Source organism: Borostomias antarcticus, assembly GCF_949987555.1.
Source record: "Borostomias antarcticus genome assembly, chromosome: 35".
NCBI classification, from domain to species: Eukaryota; Metazoa; Chordata; class Actinopteri; order Stomiiformes; family Stomiidae; genus Borostomias; species Borostomias antarcticus.
This window is the reverse complement of record NC_140268.1, coordinates 2,488,544-2,510,432: the sequence shown is the minus strand read 5'-3', so window position 1 is coordinate 2,510,432 and position 21,889 is coordinate 2,488,544. Positions and strand designations below refer to the sequence as shown.

Sequence of the window (21,889 nt, the reverse complement as noted above, 5' to 3'; positions counted from 1 at the left end):
TCACTACTGGCTCTGACCCAAGGGGGCGGAGTCTCGCCACCACGCCACGGACCTCACAACACAGCCTCTGAGGTGGCTAGAGACACATGGTCTTCATGGGTGGGTGCATAGAGACTGCCAAGAGGTCACTGTACTGTCGCCGACGGGTTGTGACCCAAGGAGGCGGAGTCTCGCCACCACGCCACTATCCACGCCATGGACCACAGAACTCAGCCCATGTGGGCTAGAGACACACGGTCTTCACCGTCTGGTGCATAGAGATTTCCCAGAGGTCACTGTACTGTCCCCGACAGGCTTCCAAGCTTTTAAGCTATACATTCCATCATTTATTCCATCTTTCAGCTTTGACAGTATTACTCTATTGCTCATCTTTCAAGCTACAGGCTCAGTTCAAAGCTTTAACTACTCAGGCTGAAAAGTTTAAAATTATTCAAGTTCTTGGATTCTTTAGGTAATGCAATTCAGCTTCCTATTCTGACTGTTTCACATTTCAGTTAAGTCTCCAGGTTTTTAAGCTTCCAAGTTTTTAGCTATACATTCCATCATTTATTCCATATTTCAGCTTTGACAGTATTACAGTTTATCTTCCAGCTTCTGTTACAATGTATTCAAGTTCTTAGCCTCTTTAGGTAATCAATTCTGACAGTTTCACATTTCAGCCAAGCTTCCATTATTTCAGCTATACATTCCATTATTTTCCATCTTTCAGCTTTGATAGAATTACACCTTATCTTCGAGCTTTTGTAGCAATGTTTTACATGTTTAGCTTCTTTAGGTAATGCAGTTCAGCTTCCTATTCTTCCAGTTTCACATTTCAGCTAAGCTTCCAGATTTTTTCAGCTTCCAAGCTTTTTAACTATACATTCCAGGAGTTATCCTATATTTCAGCTTTGAGAGTATTACATTTTATCTTCCAGCTTTTGTAACAATGTATTTCATTTCATAGCTTCTTTAGGTAATGCAGTTTCAATTCTGCCAGTTTCACATTTCAGCTAAGCTTCCAGGTTTTCCAGCTTACAAGCTTTTTAGCAATGCATTCCATCATTTATTCCATGTTTTAGCTTTCACAGTATTACAGTTTATCTTCCAGCTTTTGTAGCAATGTATTTAAGTTTTCAGCTTCTTAAGGCAATGCACTTCAGCTTCCAATTCTGCCAGTTTCACATTTCAATTTTTGCCAATTTCAAATTTCAGCTAAGTTTCCAAGTTGTTTAGCTTCAAAGCTTTTCAGCTATGCCTTCCATCATTTATTCCAGATTTCAGCCTTGACAGTATTACAGTTTATCTTCAGAGCTTTTGTAGCAATGTATTAAAGTTCTTACTGTTTTTAGGTAATGCACTTCAGCTTCCAATTCTGCCAGTTTCACATTTCAGCTGTCTCCAGAATTTTCAGCTTCCAAGCTTTTTAGCTATACATTCAATCATTTATTCCATATTTTAGCTTTTACAGGATTAGTTTATCTTCTAGCATTTGTTGTAATGTATTTAAGTTATTTGCTTCTTTTGGTAATGCATTTCAGCTTCCTATTGTGCCAGTTTCACATTTCAGCTAAACTTCAAGGTTTTTTCAGCTTCCAAGATTTTTAACTATACATTCCATGAGTTATTCCATATTTCAGCTTTGACAGTATTACAATTTATCTTCCAGCTTTTGTAGAAATGTATTTTAGTTTTTAGTTTCTTTAGGTAATTCAGTTCAGCTTCCAATTCTGCCAGTTTCACATTTCAGCTTCCAGGCTTTTCAGCTTCCAGGATTTTCAGGTGTGAAGCATTTGACATTTCAGATATTTCACATTCATGCATTTTCAGCAATGCTTTTGCTATTCCGTTCAGCTGCTCAGCATTCACACGCATTTTCTGCAGGAAATGCAATTTTCTAGTTAGTGTGAATGCTTTAGAGCATTCACACTATTGTTATCCAGTTCTTTATTAGTGTGAATGCTGCAAGCATTCACACTATTGTTATCCAGTTCTTTATTATTTTTACTTTTTCCGTACGTTTTTTGGCTCTCTGTAGCTCCTTCATACTTTGAGCTACAGAAACCATTCAACTATCAAAATGTTCAGCTTGTTAGGGACACGATGGGACCTCTTTCAGATTGTTAATACCTTTTAGACTTTTTAAAATATTCAGCTTTTTCAACTTTTTTTTTGAATGGAAGTCAATGGGGGAGTTTTGAAACCTTCTTCAGCCTTCAACTCCTTCATACTTTGAGCTACAGAAACCATTCAACTATCAAAATGTTCAGCTTGTTAAGGTCTTTATGGGTTATCTTTCAGATTTTTAATAACTTTCATACTTTTTAAAATATTCAGCTTTTTTCCCAAAAAAATTACAATGGAAGTCTATGGCAGACCTTGAAACCCCTTGTCAGCTTTGAAACCTATCTCCTCCTTCATTTTTTGTGCTAGAAACCTCCTTCAAAGTTTAAAATGTTCAGGACCTTTAGCTGGGTAAACGATCCATTCAGATTTTTGAAATACCTTATAGTTTTTATGTAATTTAAGTTTGTTTTGGACCCTTTTTAACATTGAAGTGGATGTGTGGAATGTTCAGTTTCTAGAGTGTAGCAGCTCGTATTTTGAAAACATCTACACGTTTTGTAAACTGCTGTCGCTCCTACAGTTTTAACAGCTCATACACATATTCGACATTAAAACGTTCACACAACTGTGCTGATTCGTAGAATGTAAGTATCTAAGCCGTGTGCGTTATAGTTTTCTCTGTATGACCATTTGTTCGGCAACTGCACTCTCCATTGAAACGTATGGGCCCACACTCTGACTTTTGAGCTGCTCATTTTCCATTTTTACACTTTTTCTAACTCGTTGCCATGCCTACAGTTTTTAAGCTACACGGACAATTATACATACAAATGTTCAGCAAGTTCTCAGGATTCCTACGGTGTCAATAGCTAGGCTGTAGCATCTATACTTTTTGAGAGAGAGCTGTCTGGATACGGCATGCCTTTCCATTGAAGTGAATGAGAGGATGCTCACAGTGTCAGTTGAGATTTTAATTTGGGGACACGCGCAGGCTCTCTGTACAGGCACCCTTTTATGACTACTGTGGTAGCATTCATATTCCTTCCATCCTTCCTTCCTTCCTTCCTTCCTTCCATCCTTCCTTCCTTCCTTCCTTCCTAGCTTCCTTCCTACCTTCCTTATAATAAATATTCAGAATGACACTTTTTCAGGCTGTAAACTCATATTAATACATTTTCTCCACTTTCAGTTATTGAACTCAATAAAACTATGAGTTATGATGAGTGGTCTAATCTATTTTTGAGTGTAGTACTAGCAGTACTTATAACAAACACCTTCTGCTTCTCACTGCTACTGCTTCTCACCTCAACTTCGATACAACACCTCCACAGTTACTGCTCGGCCCCGGAGTGGGCTATAGACACACTGTCTCCAATGAGGCGTGCATGGGGATGGCCTGGCAATCACTGACCTGCCCCCCACAACCTCTGACCTGAGGGGGCGGAGTCTCGCCACCACGCCACTATCCACGCCACCGTCCCCACATCTCAGACCCTGAGTTGGCTAAAGATGCAGTTTTCACGGTTGGGTGCATGTGGGTGGCCCGGGGAGCAGTAGACTGTCCTCGACCGGCTCTGACCCAATGGGGCGGTCTCGTCACCACGCCACTATTCACGCCACTGTCCCCACATCTCAACCCCTGAGTGAGCTACAGACACACGGTCTTCACTGTAGGGTGCATGGAGATTGCCCGGATGTCAGTGCACTGCCGCCGACCTGCTCTGACCGAAGGGGGCCGAGTCTCGCCATCGTGCCACTATCCACGCCACGGACCTCACAACACAGCCTCTCAGGTGCATAGCGACACACAGTCTTCACTGGTGAAGGCAGGTGGGTAGCCCGGCACGCTCTACACTGTCCAAGACCGGCTATGACCCAAAGGGGCGGAGTCTCGCCACCACGCCACTTTCCACGCCACTCTCACCACATCTCAGCCCCTGAGTGAGCTACAGACACACGGTCTTCACTGTATGGTGCATGGAGATTGCCCGGATGTCAGTGCACTGCCCCCGACCTGCTCTGACCGAAGGGGGTGTAGTCTCGCCATCACGCCACTATCCACGCCACGGACCTCACAACACAGCCTCTGAGGTGGATAGAGACACACGGTCCTCACTGGTGAAGGCAGGTGGGTAGCCCGGCATGGCCTACACTGTCCACGACCGGCTATGACCCAAAGGGGCGGAGTCTCGCCACCACGCCACTTTCCACGCCACTCTCACCACATCTCAGCCCCTGAGTGAGCTACAGACACACGGTCTTCACTGTAGGGTGCATGGAGATTGCCCGGATGTCAGTGCACTGCCCCCGACCTGCTCTGACCAAAGGGGGCGGTGTCTCGCCACCACGCCACTATCCACGCCACGCACCCCACAACTCAGACCCTGAGTGGGCTAAGGACACAGTGTCATTGCTGGTGGGGGAAGGTGGGAGGCCCAGAGCGGCGTACACTGTCCAAGATCGGCTCTGACCCAAGGGGGCGGAGTCTCGCCATCATGCCACTAATACGCCACGCACCTCACAACACAGTCTCTGAGGCAGCTAGAGACACACGGTCTTCACTGGTGAAGGCAGGTGGGTAGCCCGGCACGGCCTACACTGTCCAAGACCGGCTCTGACCCAAGGGGGCGGAGTCTCGCCATCATGCCACTAATACGCCACGCACCTCACAACACAGCCTCTGAGGCAGCTAGAGACACACGGTCTTCACTGGTGAAGGCAGGTGGGTAGCCCGGCACGGCCTACAGTGTCCACGACTGGCTCTGACTCAAGGGGGCGGAGTCTCGTCACCACGCCACTATCCACGCCACTGTCCCCACATCTCAGCCCCTGAGTGAGCTACAGACACACGGTCTTCACTGTTGGGTGCATGGAGATTGCCCGGATGTCAGTGCACTGCCCCCGACCTGCTCTGACCGGAGTGGGCGGAGTCTCGCCATCACGCCACTATCCACGCCACGGACCTCACAACACAGCCTCTGAGGCGGCTAGAGACACACGGTCTTCACTGGTGAAAGCAGGTGGGTAGCCCGGCACGGCCTACAGTGTCCACGACTGGCTCTGACTCAAGGGGGCGGAGTCTCGCCACCACGCCACGGACACCACAACTCAGCCCTTGAGTGGGCTAGAGACACATGATCTTCACGGGTGGGTGCATGAAGATTGCCAAGAGGTCACTGTACTGTCCCCGATGGGTTGTGACCCAAGGGGGTGGAGTCTTTCCATCACGCCACTATCCACGCCGTGGACCACAGAACTCAGCCCATGTGGTCTAGAGACACACGCTCTTCACCGTCTGGTGCATAGAGATTGCCCAGTGGTCACTGTACTGTCCCGACAGGCTTCCAAGCTTTTAAGCTATACATTCCATCATCTATTCCATCTTTCAGCTTTGACAGTATTACTCTATTGCTCATCTTTCAAGCTAAAGGCTCAGTTCAAGGCTTAAACTATTCAGGTTGAAAAGTTTAAAATTATTTAAGTTCTTAGCTTCTTTAGGTAATGCAGTTCCAATTCTGCCAGTTTCACATTTCAGCTAAGCTTCCAGGTTTTCCAGCCTACAAGCTTTTTATCAATAAATTCCATCATTTATTCCATGTTCCAGCTTTGACAGTATTACAGTTTGTCTTCCAGCTTTTGTAGCAATTTATTTCAGCTTTTAGCTTATTTAGGCAATGCAGTTCAGATTCCAACTCTCCCAGTTTCATATTTCAGCTAAGCTTCCAGGTTCTTCAACTTCCAATCTTCTTATACATTCCATCATTACAGTATAACAGTTTATCTTCCAGCTTTTGTAGCAATGTATTTAAGTTCTTAGCTGTTTCATGTAATGCACTTCAGCTTCCAATTCTGCCAGTGTCACAGTTCAAATAAGCTTCAAGGTTTTTCAGCTTCCAGGCTTTTCAGCTTTCAGGATTTTCAGCCGTTCAGGTGTGATGCATTTGACATTTCAGATTTTTCACATTCATGCATTTTCACCAATGCTTTTGCTATTCCGTTCAGCTGCTCAGCATTCACACGCATTTTCTGCAGGAAATGCAATTTTCTAGTTATTAGTGTGAATGCTTTAGAGCATTCACACTATTGTTATCCAGTTCTTTATTATTATTATTATTATTCTTCCGTACGTATTTTGGCTGTCTGCAGCTCCTTCATACTTTGAGCTACAGAAACCATTCAACTATCAAAATGTTCAGCTTGTTAAGGACACGATGGGAACTCTTTCAGATTTTTAATACTTTTTATACTTTTTAAAATATTCAACTTTTTCAACAATTTTTTTGAATGGAAGTCTATGGGGAAGTTTTGAAACCTTCTTCAGCCTTCAACTCCTTCATACTTTGAGCTACAGAAACCATTCAACTATCAAAATGTTCAGCTTGTTAAGGTCTTTATGGCATATATTTCAGATTTTTAATATCTTTTATACTTTTCAAAATATTCAGCTTTTCTCAAAATAAATTTACAATGGAAGTCTATGGCAGACCCTGAAACCCCTTGTCAGCTTTGAAACCTATCTCCTCCTTCATTTTTTGTGCTAGCAACCTCCTTCAAAGTTTAAAATGTTCAGGACCTTTAGCTGAGTAAAACTCTTATTCAGATTTTTAAGATTCCTTATAGTTTTTATGTAATTTAAGTTTGTTTGGGACCCTTTTTAACATTGAAGTGGATGTGTGGAATGTTCAGTTTCTAGAGTGTAGCAGCTCATATTTTGAAAACATCTACATGTTTTGTAAACTGCTGTCGCTCCTACAGTTTTAACAGCTCATACACATATTCTACATTAAAACGTTCACACAACTGTGCTGATTCGTACAATCTAAGTCTCTAAGCCGTGTGACTTATAGTTTTTGCTCTATGACGATTTGTTCGGCAACTGCGCTCTTCATTGAAACGTATTGGCCCACACTCTGACTTTTGAGCTGCTCATTTTGCATTTTTACACGTTTTCTAACTCGTCGCCATGCCTACAGTTTTTAAGCGACACGGACAATTATATACAGAAATGTTCAGCAAGTTCTCAGGATTCCTACGATGTCAATAGCTAAGCTGTAGCCTTTATACTTTTTAAGAGAGAGCTGTCTGAAGCCGGCATGCCTTTCCATTGAAGTGAATGAGAGGATGCTCTGTGTCAGTTGAGATTTGAATTTGGGGACACGCGCAGGCTCTCTGTACAGGCACCCTTTTATGACTATTGTGGCAGCATTCATATTCCTTTACATCCTTCCATCCTTCCTTCCTTCCATCCTTCCTTCCTTCCTTCCTTCCTTTCATCCATCCTTCTTTCCTTCCTTCCTTCCTTACTTATATTCAAAGAAATATTCAGAATGACACTTTTTCAGGCTGTAAACTCATATACATTTTTTTTTTCCTCTTTCAGCTATTGAACTCAATAAAACTATGAGTTATGATGAGTGGTCTAATCCAATTTTGAGTGTAGTACTAGCAGTACTTATAACAAACACCTACTGCTTTTCACTACTACTGCTTCTAACCTCAACTTCCATACAACACCTCCACAGCTACTGCTCGGCCCCGGAGTGGGCTATAGACACATGGTCTCAAATGAGGGGTGCATGGGGATGGCCTGGCAATCACTGACCTGCCCCCCACAACCTCTGACCTGAGGGGGCGGAGTCTTGCCACCACGCCACTATCCACGCCACCGTCCCAACATCTCAGACCCTGAGTTGGCTAAAGATGCAGTTTTCACGGTTGGGTGCATGTGGGTGGCCCAGGGAGCAGTACACTCTCCTCGACCAGCTCTGACCTGAGGGGGCGGAGTCTCGTCACCACGCCACTATCCACGCCACTGTCCCCACATCTCAGCCCCTGAGTGAGCTACAGACACGGCTTCACTGTTGGGTGCATGGCAATTCCCCGGATGTCAGTGCATTGCCCCCGACCTGCTCTGACCAGAGGGGGTGGAGTCTCGCCATCACGCCACTATCCACGCCACGGACCTCACAACACAGCCTCTGAGGTGGCTAGAGACACACGGTCTTCACTGGTGAAGGCAGGTGGGTAGCCCGGCACGGCCTACAGTGTCCACGACTGGCTCTGACTCAAGGGGGTGGAGTCTCGCCACCACGCCACTATCCACGCCATGGACCACAGAACTCAGTCTAGAGACACACGCTCTTCACCGTCTGGTGCATAGAGATTGCCCAGTGGTCACTGTAATGTCCCGACAGGCTTTTAAGCTATACATTCCATCATTCATTCCATCTTTCAGCTTTGACAGTATTACTCTATTGCTCATCTTTCAAGGTAAAGGCTCAGTTCAAGGCTTAAACTACTCAGGTTGAAAAGTTTAAAAGTATTTAAGTTCTTAGCTTCATTAGGTAATGCAGTTCCAATTCTGCCAGTTTCACATTTCAGCTAAGCTCACAGGTTTTCCAGCCTACAAGCTTTTTATCAATACATTCCATCATTTATTCCATGTTTCAGCTTTGACAGTATTACAGTTTATCTTCCAGCTTTTGTAGCAATGTATTTAAGCTTTTAGCTTATTTAGGCAATGCAGTTCAGATTCCAACTCTCCCAGTTTCATATTTCAGCTAAGCTTCCAGGTTCTTCAGCTTCCAATCTTTTTAGCTATACATTCCATCATTACCGTGTATCTTCCAGCTTTTGTAGCAATGTATTTAAGTTCTTAGCTGCTTTATGTAATGCACTTCAGCTTCCAATTCTGCCAGTTTCACAGTTCAAATGAGCTTCAAGGTTTTTCAGCTTCCAGGCTTTTTAGCTTTCAGGATTTTCAGCCGTTCAGGTGTGATGCATTTGACATTTCAGATTTTTCATAGTCATGCATTTTCAGCAATGCTTTTGCTATTCCGTTCAGCTGCTCAGCATTCACACGCATTTTCTGCAGGAAATGCAATTTTCTAGTTATTATTATTCCACTTCCGTACGTTTTTTGGCTCTCTGTAGCTCCTTCATACTTTGAGCTACAGAAACCATTCAACTATCAAAATGTTCAGCTTGTTAAGGACACGATGGGACCTCTTTCAGATTTTTAATACCTTTTATACTTTTTAAAATATTCAGCTTTTTCAACTTTTTTTTTGAATGGAAGTCAATGGGGGAGTTTTGAAACCTTCTTCAGCCTTCAACTCCTTCATACTTTGAGCTACAGAAACCATTCAACTATCAAAATGTTCAGCTTGTTAAGGTCTTTATGGGATATCTTTCAGATTTTTAATAACTTTCATACTTTTTAAAATATTCAGCTTTTTTCAACAATTTTTTACAATGGAAGTCTATGGGCAGACCTTGAAACCCCTCATCAGCTTTGAAACCTATCTCCTCCTTCATTTTTTGGGCTAGAAACCTCATTCAAAGTTTATAATGTTCAGGACCTTTAGCTGAGTAAAACTCTTATTCAGATTTTTTAAATTCCTTATACTTTTTATGTAATTTAAGTTTGTTTTGGACCTTTTTTAACATTGAAGTGGATGTGTGGAATGTTCAGTTTTTAGAGTGTGGCAGCCTGTGTTTTGAAAACATCTACATGTTTTGTAAACTGCTGTCGCTCCTACAGTTTTAACAGCTCATACACATATTCTACATTAAAACGTTCACACAACTGTGCTGATTCGTACAATCTAAGTCTCTAAGCCGTGTGACTTATAGTTTTCGCTCTATGACGATTCGTTCGGCAACTGCGCTCTTCATTGAAACGTATTGGCCCACACTCTGACTTTTGAGCTGCTCATTTTGCATTTTTACACGTTTTCTAACTCGTCGCCATGCCTACAGTTTTTAAGCTACACTGACAGTTATACATACAAATGTTCAGCAAGTTCTCAGGATTCCTACGATGTCAATAGCTAAGCTGTAGCCTTTATACTTTTTGAGAGAGAGCTGTCTGAAGCCGGCATGCCTTTCCATTGAAGTGAATGAGAGGATGCTCAGTGTCAGTTGAGATTTGAATTTGGGGACACGCGCAGGCTCTCTGTACAGGCACCCTTTTATGACTACTGTGGTAGCATTCATATTCCTTCCATCCATCCTTCCTTCCTTCCTTCCTTCCTTCCTTCCATCCTTCCTTTCTTCCATCCATCCATCCATCCTTCCTTCCTTCTTTCCTTCCTTCTTTCCTTCCTTCCTTCCTTCCTTCCTTCCTTCCATCCTTCCTTCCTTCCTTCCTTCCTTCCTTCCTTCCTTCCTTCCTTCCTTCCTTCCTTTCTTCCATCCATCCTTCCTTCTTTCCTTCCTTCCTTCCTTCCTTCCTTCCTTCTTTCCTTCCTTCCTTCCTTCCTTCCTTCCTTCCTTCCATCCTTCCTTTCTTCCATCCATCCTTCCTTATTTCCTTCTTTCCTTCCTTCTTTCCTTCCTGCCTTCCTTCCTTACTTCCTTCCTTCCTTCCTTATATTCAAATAAATATTTAGAATGACACTCTTTTTCAGGCTGCAAACTCATATTAATATCTTTTCTCCTCTTTCAGCTATTGAACTCAATAAAACTATGAGTTATGATGAGTGGTCTAATCTATATTTGAGTGTAGTACTAGCAGTAATTATAACAAACACCTACTGCTTTTCACTGCTACTGCTTCTAACCTCAACTTCCATACAATACCTCTACAGCTACTGCTCGGCCCCCTGAGTGGGCTATAGACACATGGTATCCAATGCCTGGGGATGCCTGGTTGCCTTATATCCAAGCCTGGGGATGGCCTGGCAATCACTGACCTGCCGCCCACAGACACATGGTATCCAATGCCTGGGGATGCCTGGTTGCCTGGTATCCAAGCCTGGGGATGGCCTGGCAATCACTGACCTGCCACCCACAACCTCTGAGGGTCGGAGTCTCGTCACCATGTCACTATCCACGCCACTGTCCCCACATCTCAACCCCTGAGTGAGCTACAGACACACGGTCTTCACTGTAGGGTGCATGGAGATTGCCCGGATGTCAGTGCACTGCCCCCGACCTGCTCTGTCCGGAGGGGGCGGAGTCTCGCCATCACGCCACAATCCACACCACGGACCTCACAACACAGCCTCTGAGGTGGCTAGAGACACACGGTCTTCACTGCTGAAGGCAGGTGGGTAGCCCGGCACGGCCTATACTGTCCAAGACCGGCTATCACCCAAGTGGGCGGAGTCTCGCCACCACGCCACTATCCACGCCACAGACACCACAACTAAGACCCTGAGTGAGCTACAGACACACAGTCTACACTGGTGGGTGCAGGGAGATTGCCCGGATTTCAGTGCACTGCCCCCGACCGGCTCTGACCCGAGGGGGCAGAGTCTCGCCACCACGCCACTACCACGCCTCGGACCTCACAACACAGCCTCTGAGGTGGCTAGAGACACACGGTCTTCACTGGTGAAGGCAGGTGGGTAGCCCGGCACGGCCTACAGTGTCCACGACTGGCTCTGACTCGAGGGGGCGGAGTCTCGCCACCACGCCACGGACACCACAACTCAGCCCTTGAGTGGGGGTCACTGTACTGTCCCCGATAAGTTCTGACCCAAGGGGGCGGAGTCTCTCCACCACGCCACTATCCACGCCATGGACCACAGAACTCAGCCCATGTGGTCTAGAGACACACGCTCTTCACCGTCTGGTGCATAGAGATTGCCCAGTGGTCACTGTAATGTCCCGACAGGCTTTTAAGCTATACATTCCTTCATTCATTCCATCTTTCAGCTTTGACAGTATTACTCTATTGCTCATCTTTCAAGCTAAAGGCTCAGTTCAAGGCTTAAACTACTCAGGTTGAAAATTTTAAAAGTATTTAAGTTCTTAGCTTCATTAGGTAATGCAGTTCCAATTATGCCAGTTTCACATTTCAGCTAAGCTTACAGGTTTTCCAGCCTACAAGATTTTTATCAATACATTCCATCATTTATTCCATGTTTCAGCTTTGACAGTATTACAGTTTATCTTCCAGCTTTTGTAGCAATGTATTTAAGTTTTTAGCTTTTTTAGGCAATGCAATTCAGCCTCCAATTCTGCCAGTTTCATATTTCAGCTAAACTTCCAGGTTTTTCAGCTTCCAATCTTTTTAGCAATACATTCCATCATTAACAGTTTATCTTCCAGCTTTTGTAGCAATGTAGTGAAGTTCTTAGCTTCTTTATGTAATGCACTTCAGCTTCCAATTCTACCAGTTTCACAGTTCAGCTAAGCTTCCAGTCTTTTCAGCTTCCAGGATTTTCAGCAGTTCAGGTTTGATGCATTTGACATTTCAGATTTTTCACATTCATGCATTTTCAGCAATGCTTTTGCTATTCCATTCAGCTGCTCAGCATTCACACGCATTTTCTGCAGGAAATGCAATTTTCTAGTTAGTGTGAATGCTGCAAGCATTCACACTATTGTTATCCAGTTCTTTATTATTTTTACTTTTTCCGTACGTTTTTTGGCTCTCTGTAGCTCCTTCATACTTTGAGCTACAGAAACCATTCAACTATCAAATTGTTCAGCTTGTTAAGGACACGATGGGACCTCTTTCAGATTTTTAATACCTTTTATACTTTTTAAAATATTCAGCTTTTTCAACTTTTTTTTTGAATGGAAGTCAATGGGGGAGTTTTGAAACCTTCTTCAGCCTTCAACTCCTTCATACTTTGAGCTACAGAGACCATTAAACTATCAAAATGTTCAGCTTGTTATGGTCTTTATGGGTTATCTTTCAGATTTTTAATAACTTTCATACTTTTTAAAATATTCAGCTTTTTTCAAAAAAAAATTACAATGGAAGTCTATGGCAGACCTTGAAACGCCTTGTCAGCTTTGAAACCTATCTCCTCCTTCATTTTTTGTGCTAGAAACCTCCTTCAAAGTTTAAAATGTTCAGGACCTTTAGCCGAATAAACGATCTATTCAGATTTTTGAAATTCCTTATAGTTTTTATGTAATTTAAGTTTGTTTTGGACCTTTTTTAACATTGAAGTGGATGTGTGGAATGTTCAGTATTTAGAGTGTGGCAGCCTGTGTTTTGAAAACATCTACACGTTTTGTAAACTGCTGTCGCACCTACAGTTTTAACAGCTCATACACATTTTATACATCAAAACGTTCACACAACTGTGCTGATTCGTACAATGTAAGTATCTGAGCCGTGTGACTTATAGTTTTCGCTGTATGACGATTTGTTTGGCAACTGCGCTCTCCATTGAAACGTATGGGCCCACACTCTGACTTTTGAGCGGCTCATTTTGCAATTTGACCCTTTTTCTAACTCGTCGCCATGCCTACAGTTTTTAAGCTACACGGACATATCATAGCCCTAAATGTTCAGCATTTTCTCAGGATTCCTACGGTGTCAATATCTAGGCTGTGACCTTTATACTTTTTGAGAGAGAGTTGTCTGAAGCCAACATGCCTTTCCATTGAAGTGAATGAGAGGATGCTCACAGTGTCAGTTGAGATTTGAATTTGGGGACACGTGCCGCCTCTCTGTACAGGCACCCTTTTATGACTACTGTGGTAGCATTCATATTCCTTCCATCCTTCCTTCCTTCCATCCTTCCTTCTTTCCTTCCTTCCTTCCTCATATTCAAATAAATATTTAGAATGACACTCTTTTTCAGGCTGCAAACTCATATTAATATATTTTCTCCTCTTTCAGCTATTGAACTCAATAAAACTATGAGTTATGATGAGTGGTCTAATATATTTTTGAGTGTAGTACTAGCAGTACTTATAACAAACACCTACTGCTTTTCACTGCTACTTCTTCTAACCTCAACTTCCATACAACACCTCTACAGCTACTGCTCCGCCCCGGAGTGGGCTATAGACACATGGTCTCCAATGAGGGGTGCCTGGGGATAGCCTGGCAATCACTGACCTGCCCCCAACAACCTCTGATCTGAGGGGGTGGAGTCTCGCCACCACGCCAGTATCCACGCCACCGTTCCCACGTCTCAGACCCTGAGTTGGCTAAAGATGCAGTTTTCACGGTTGGGTGCATGTGGGTGGCCCGGGGAGCAGTAGACTGTCATCGACCGGCTCTGACCTGAGGGGGCGGAGTCTCGTCACCACGCCACTATCCACGCCACTGTCCCTACATCTCAGCCCCTGAGTGAGCTACAGACACGGCTTCACTGTTGGGTGCATGGCAATTCCCCGGATGTCAGTGCATTGCCCCCGACCTGCTCTGACCAGAGGGGGCGGAGTCTCGCCATCACGCCACTATCCACGCCACGGACCTCTCAACACAGCCTCTGAGGTGGATAGAGACACACGGTCCTCACTGGTGAAGGCAGGTGGGTTGCCCGGCACGGCCTACACTGTCCACGACCAGCTCTGACCCAAGGGGGCGGAGTCTCGCCACCACGCCACTATCCACGCCACGCACCCCACAACTCAGACCCTGAGTGGGCTAAGGACACAGGGTCATTGCCGGTGGGGGCATGTGGGAGGCCCAGAGCAGCGTACACTGTCCATGACCGTCTCGGACCCAAGGGGGCGGAGTCTCGCCACCACGCCACTACCACGCCTCGGACGTCACAACACAGCCTCTGAGGTGGCTAGAGACACACGGTCGTCACTGGTGAAGGCAGGTGGGTAGTCCGGTGCGGCCTACACTGTCCACAACCGGCTCTGACCCGAGGGGACGGAGTCTCGCAATCACGCCACTATCCACGCCACAGACCTCACAACACAGCCTCTGAGGTGGCTAGAGACACACGGTCTTCACTGGTGAAGGCAGGTGGGTAGCCCAGTGCGGCCTATACTGTCCATGACCAGCTCTGACCCAAGGGGGCGGAGTCTCACCACCATGCCACTACCACGCCACGGACCTCACAACACAGCCTCTGAGGTGGCTAGAGACACACGGTCTTCATTGGTGAAGGCAGGTGGGTAGCCCGGCACGTCCTACACTGTTCACGATTGGCTCTGACCCAAGGGGGCGGAGTTTGCCACCACACCACTATCACGCCACGGACCTCACAACACAGCCTCTGAGGCGGCTAGAGACACATTGTCTTCGCTGGAGGGTGCATGGAATTTGCCAAGAGGTCACTGTACTGTCCCCGACGGGTTGTGACCCAAGGAGTCTTGCCACCTCGCCACTATCCACGCCACAGACCCCACAACTCAGTCCCGTAGTGAGCTAGAGACACGTTCTTCAATATCTGGTGCATAGAGATTGCCCAGAGATCACTGTACTGTCCCCGACAGGCTTCCAATCGTTTAAGCTATACATTCCATAATTTATTCCATCTTTCAGCTTTGACAGTATTACTCTATAGCTCATCTTTCAAGTTAAAGGCTCAGTTCAAGGCTTAAACTACTCAGGTTGAAAAGTTTAAAAGTATTTAAGTTCTTAGCTTCTACAGGTAATGCAGTTCCAATTCTGCCAGTTTCACATTTCAGCTAAGCTTCCAGGTTTTCCAGCCTACAAGCTTTTTAGCAATATATTCCATCATTTATTCCATGTTCCAGCTTTGACAGTATTACAGTTTATCTTCCAGCTTTTGTAGCAATGTATTTAAGTTTTTAGCTTTTTTAGGCAATGCAATTCAGCTTCCAATTCTGCCAGTTTCACATTTCAGCTTCCAGGTTTTTCAGCTTCCAATCTTTTTAGCAATACATTCCATCATTACAGTGTAACAGTTTATCTTCCAGCTTTTGTAGCAATGTGTATAAGTTCTTAGCTTCTTTATGTAATGCACTTCAGCTTCCAATTCTGCCAGTTTCACAGTTCAGCTAAGCTTCAAGGTTTTTCAGCTTCCAGGCTTTTCAGCTTCCAGGATTTTCAACCATTCAGGTGTGATGCATTTGACATTTCAGATATTTCACATTCATGCATTTTCAGCAATGCTTGTGCTATTCCATTCAGCTGCTCAGCATTCACACGCATTTTCTGCAGGAAATGCAATTTTCTAGTTAGTGTGAATGCTGCAAGCATTCACACTATTGTTATCCAGTTCTTTATTATTTTTACTTTTTCCGTACGTTTTTTGGCTCTCTGTAGCTCCTTCATACTTTGAGCTACAGAAACCATTCAACTATCAAAATGTCCAGCTTGTTAAGGACACGATGGGACCTCTTTCAGATTTTTAATACCTTTTATACTTTTTAAAATATTCAGCTTTTTCAACTTTTTTTTTGAATGGAAGTCAATGGGGGAGTTTTGAAACCTTCTTCAGCCTTCAACTCCTTCATACTTTGAGCTACAGAAACCATTCGACTATCAAAATGTTCAGCTTGTTAAGGTTTCTATGGGTTATCTTTCAGATTTTTAATAACTTTCATACTTTTTAAAATATTCAGCTTTTTTCCCAAAAAAATTACAATGGAAGTCTATGGCAGACCTTGAAACCCCTTGTCAGCTTTGAAACCTATCTCCTCCTTCATTTTTTGTGCTAGAAACCTCCTTCAAAGTTTAAAATGTTCAGGACCTTTAGCTGAGTAAACGATCCATTCAGATTTTTGAAATTCCTTATAGTTTTTATGTAATTTAAGTTTGTTTTGGACCCTTTTTAACATTGAAGTGGATGTGTGGAATGTTCAGTTTCTAGAGTGTAGCAGCTCGTATTTTGAAAACATCTGCACGTTTTGTAAACTGCTGTTGCTCCTACAGTTTTAACAGCTCTTACACATATTCTACATTAAAACGTTCACACAACTATGCTGATTCGTACAATATAAGTGTCTAAGCCGTGTGACTTATAGTTGTGGCTCTATGACGATTCGTTCGGCAACTGCGCTCTTCATTGAAACGTATGGGCCCACACTCTGACTTTTGAGCTGCTCATTTTGCATTTTTTTACCCTTTTTCTAACTCGTTGCCATGCCTACAGTTTTTAACCTACACGGACAATTATACATAGAAATGTTCAGCAAGTTCTCAGGATTCCTACGGTGTCAATCGCTAAGCTGTAGCCTTTATATTTTTTGAGAGAGAGCTGTCTGAAGCCGGCATGCCTTTACATTGAAGTGAATGTGTGTTAGTGGGCATTTGGGATTTGTGTCACACCTGCAGCAAGGGGCGTATAGCCGGGGGGAGTCTCCCTGCTTGCTGTCACAGAGAACTGCGAGTTTCGGCATCCAGTTCGAAGTTGAAAACCATGGATGCCGATGGTCTTACAAACGCTCTGAACAAAACATTCTGCTTTGCGATGGGGTAAACTGAATTTATGTTATCTATCCCATGTCGAGGGATTGTGTGGGGAACACAGCTAGCTAACGTTATATAGTGAGCTAGCTAGATCTATGCAGACAGCTGGCTAGCTGAGCCAGGGTCAAATGTCCTCCGAAGCTATCAAGTTAGCAAAGGCAGTATTTTATATACGAACTGAATAACCTCCATAACTTTATTAATGTTGATTTATTCTTAAGTATGTGATATACTGTTGTCGTGATCCAAACAGCAATAGTGAACTAGCTGGCTAGCGTGCCAGTATCCACAGGTCAGTACGTTAGCTAGCGCACGTAGTTTGCAGCGAAGTTGAGTATCAGAATATTGCCGTATTTCACTGAAACTCATGCCTTGTTTTGCTACTATTCCGTACATAAGCTGGCCGAAGACGCAAAGTTAGTCTACCTCTTGTGCAAAGTTCCTTGCGAACTTAGTTGCTGCTAGCTGGCTAAGTTAGCCAACGTTAGCTAGCTGGCTAGTTAGCTGGCTAGCTATAATAACGTACCATTCAAGCTAACGAAGTTGTCTAGTGTTGGAGGGACAATACTGGATGTATGATGTCACCATCTTGATCAGATGACTGCTAATGGAGGAGGATAAATAAATGTTCCAACTCCTACATTGTAGAGCATCTGTGTTTAACTTAATCTGCAACTGCTGTGCTTTGCAGACTAAGAGGAGATGGACATGCCCCTTAAGCTACAATAAGACCGGAATGGTCAAAGCCAAGGAGGAATCTGGAGAGGATGATGATGATGACGATGAGGTGGGTTAGTTGTTCAGAAAATGACCCAAAATCTTTAATACCAAATGTATAGCTGCACATTTTATGTCCCACTCCTCAGCTCGCCAGGTGAAGGGGAGAGCCTGCATGCGCGCACACACACACACACACACACACATACACACACACACACACACACAGGAGTTTCAGAAGCCTCACAAGCAAGCTGTGGACACCATCACCATAATTGTTGTGTCTGTGGAAGGAGACGGACAGTTTTCGTTCTTCTCGAAGGGTGTTGTATATGTGAAGGAGCTGTGGACCCATCACACTGACACACCTCCCACTCTGCTGTTTTACTCTGATTATAGGTTGAATGCCTAGATTAACCTCTCTTTCTTTCTCTCTCTGCATTCTCATCTGTTTGTTTTGCAGCTTGTGTTTTGCAGCTTGTCTATAGGGTGTCAGTGAGATCTGTTCTACAGGGTTCGATGAAAAAGAGACTGCTGATTTCTGATCACTGTATCACAGAGTGAGTCACGCTGACACATACACATATACACATACACACACACACACACACACACACACACACAAACACTGTAAGAGCCGAGGTGGGCTAGGGTTGATATGCAATACAGTAGGACCCCACTCATCCGAACTTCAGAGATCCGAACCTCCCGGTCTACCGGACAGGCTTAAAAAACTTTTATTTGAGCCTGCTATCTGGTTACTGGTGGGATTTTCATTACAGTACTGTATCCTACTGTGAATAAAAACAGACTGTATGTAGACCTACATGTTGCCTGTAGGCTGTAGACTACTGTCACGTTTCATTTCTTTGCTCTAATGTCGAGCGCAAAACGCAAACGAGTCTGCTTCGTGAGCTGCATTCCTTGGTAGCCAGAAAGCGCGTCAGCAACCTGAAGCAGAGGAGTATCGAGTCATTTTTCGTTCCCAGTTAATGGACTTCAGGAACACAGACGTGTTGTGAGAATGTAGATTAGCCTACTAGGCCTACTGTATTTGTTAAATAATAGCCTACAGCCTATAGCCTACATCGGTTGTTTTAGAGACTTTCTTTTAGGCTACAATAGCCTAAGACAGGACAACTTGTCTGTCATTTCATTTATTTATTGATTGATTATCATTTGCTATAATTGTTTTAATGTTGGGTTGTTTATAGGCTATACCATTTTGTTCTGCGAATACAGTAGCCTATCGATGCAGCGTAGGCCTCATTTGAGAATAAAGTAGGCTACTGAATTTGATCAAAGCACGCACTCAAGTGGAAATTTGTTTATCTTATTATAGGGTACTGTAGGCCTATTATAGGCTAGGCTGTATCAGTTTAGTTGGCTATTTGATTGCAATTTTGATGCATTTTCACAAGTAATTAAGGGTATTTATCTGTCTATTATGAGTCTATATGAAACAAGTATACCACTTATTGAATTTGGTGCATTTTAACATACGTTTCAGTCATCCGGACATTTCAGAGATACGAACGACCTGTGGTCCCGTTGGGTTCGGATAAGTGGGGTCCTACTGTATGTGTACAAGCGTGTGGGTCTTCATTGTTGATCTTCTCTCTCCCTTTCTCTCTCTCCCACTCTCTCTGTCTGTCAAGAGAAACTTGAGCAGTGGAACTCTCCCAGGACTGAATGGTGGGGATTGAGTGGAAGAGACATCCATCAAAGTGTCCCTGAGATGTCCAAATCACATTCAGACGCATCCAGCTGCAAGGACACGACTGCAGACACATACAGGTGAGAATAGTGACATGTACAAATACACACATACAGGCGCACAACACGCTTTCAGTCATACACAGAACAAATCACACTTCTTCCTTTAACCCCCACTCTCTCTCTCTCCCTTTTCACCTGCAGTGTATTGATCTGGAGTCTTACTGTACCTGCAGCTGAACTGTGAGAGAGGGACCTGGAGATGTCCTGAGTGCAAGTAGGCAAACTAAAGCATTTCAGAGCGTCTGTTGTCCTGGCTGGCAGAGGCCTCATTCAGTACATGATGGCCTGATCTGCATGTCTGACTCTTTCTCTATCACAGTAAGATAGCGTTATTAGAGGTTCTAGAAGTGGATCTATACATCCAGAAGTGATTGTCTTTGTGTTAGTGTGTGTTTTGTCTGTGTCTGTGCATTTGTTCATATTTGATGTATTTTTAAGAAAATCTCTTTCTCGCTTTCACACCTCCTTCCCTCCAGTCCAGACTATGAGGAGATCTCCATAGACCCAGTGTGTGGCTTGAGGCCGGTCCCGGTCAAACCAGACCAGAACATAGAGGAGGAAGCAGACCAGCCGGCGCCACACTGTCAGCTCCAGTGACATGGTCCTGCCGTCATGGAGATGATTGTGACCGTGTGTGTGTGTGTGTGGGTGTGCGCGCGTGCGCATTAAAGTTACAAACTAACTGAGACTACCCAGTGGTAGTATCAACAAAATCTTTAGTGAGAAATGTATACCTGCATATTTTATGTCGCACTCCTCAGCTCGCCAGCTGAGTGGGAGGACCCGCATGCACGCAGACACACACACGGGAGACTAGACAGGTGGCAACCATACACCTCGCAAGGACCAAGTGAGGGTTAGTACACTCTCACACTCAATAACAGACTGTATTTATCACACCACATTATGCATGCTTGCATTTACCAGTGAACAAGTCAAAGCACCCATTGAGTCTTTGGCCAGCTGAAACCCATGAGTTTCAGTGTATGTGATCCATCCAACAGAATGACCTGAGGGGCTACAGGAGCCTGGTAATAAGTGGACCACCTTCCTGAAGGCTCGTCTGGTCTGCTCCATGCCTGGGGTCAACAGCATCGACACACTTTCACAAGCTACGTGAGTGTGGTGCTATTCTGAGAACAATGTGCCATTTAAGGCAGATCGTTTTTGGGAATGACGTCTTTCGTTTGTCTTTAGAGGACTCATCCAGGTAGCTACCTAATATCATGGTCTATACCTTTTTATCCCCATCCAGTATACGTCTATCTAACCCTACTCATTTTTTTCTCCCTCTTTCTCTCTTTCTCTAGACTGTGAGATTCACTCATGTCAGGGTTGTACCATCGCCTAGTGGGTGAGAACTGACCACACCAAATAATGTCCCAGATCTAACACTGCACATGTACAGTACTGTACCAGACCCACAGCTTAGGCTGCCAAAGTTTCTGTTTTCTTCTTCCCTCTCTCCCTCTTTCTATCTTCTTCTCTTTCACTCCCTGTTTGTCTACCTCACCATGGTAGGTGGTCTGTTCCCAAGTAAATTAATTGTGTATTGCAACTGCAATTCCTGTTACTGGCACTAGTACACCCAGTAGATGTTTTCATGGTGGTTCTCTCAACCCACAGCTACAGTGCTGGAAAGAGCCCACCTGTAGCACTGCCTTTTGAATATCTGAAATAAAATGTTTTCTTTGCAATACGTCAGTGGTTTTATTTCATGTAAAATTGTCTAGTCATTTGATAGTACCATTCCAAGAGTTTCATGGAAATTGACTGCAGGTTACTGCTCTACAACATCAGGAGGATTCAACCCGTCCTCACTGATGACAGGTGCTCATCCAGGCTCCTGTCATCTCCCGCCTGGACTGCTGCAACTCCCTCCCTGCTGGGGCCCTGGCGTCAGCCATCAGACCTCTGGAGCTTGTCCAGAAAGCTGCAGCTTGCCTTGTGTTCAACTGTTCAACAAGTTCTCCCACACAACTGCCCTTCTCTATTCCATACACTGGCTCCCTGTAGCAGCAAGTGACAATGTGAATAGGTTTGTGGAGCTTCAGAGCTCATACTTATACACTGTTACTGGGAATTATTGAAAAGTCATTTTTATGTGTGATCAGAATTATTGATGCATAAAAACAAATACCAATTATTGATGCATAAAAACAAATACCAATGTATGCGTACGTTTCTAATCACACTTGTGTAGAACTGAGTTTTTGCCCTCGCGCATGCTCATTGTAGCCTATGTAATGTATCGCT

The 21,889-nt window shown here is 44.3% G+C and overlaps 1 long non-coding RNA gene across 2 annotated transcripts; it reads left to right on the top strand.

The window, feature by feature from the left end:
* Positions 1–19,511: 19,511 nt before the first annotated feature.
* On the top strand, positions 19,512–21,280 carry LOC311327960. Of its 2 annotated transcripts, XR_014631152.1 has the most exons (5): positions 19,512–19,651; positions 19,775–19,847; positions 20,110–20,489; positions 20,638–20,749; positions 20,944–21,280. It is a non-coding gene; the product is annotated as an uncharacterized lncRNA (long non-coding RNA). The 2 variants fall into 2 exon arrangements; XR_014631153.1 differs by having other exon boundaries at positions 20,110–20,749.
* The last annotated feature ends 609 nt before the right edge of the window (positions 21,281–21,889 follow it).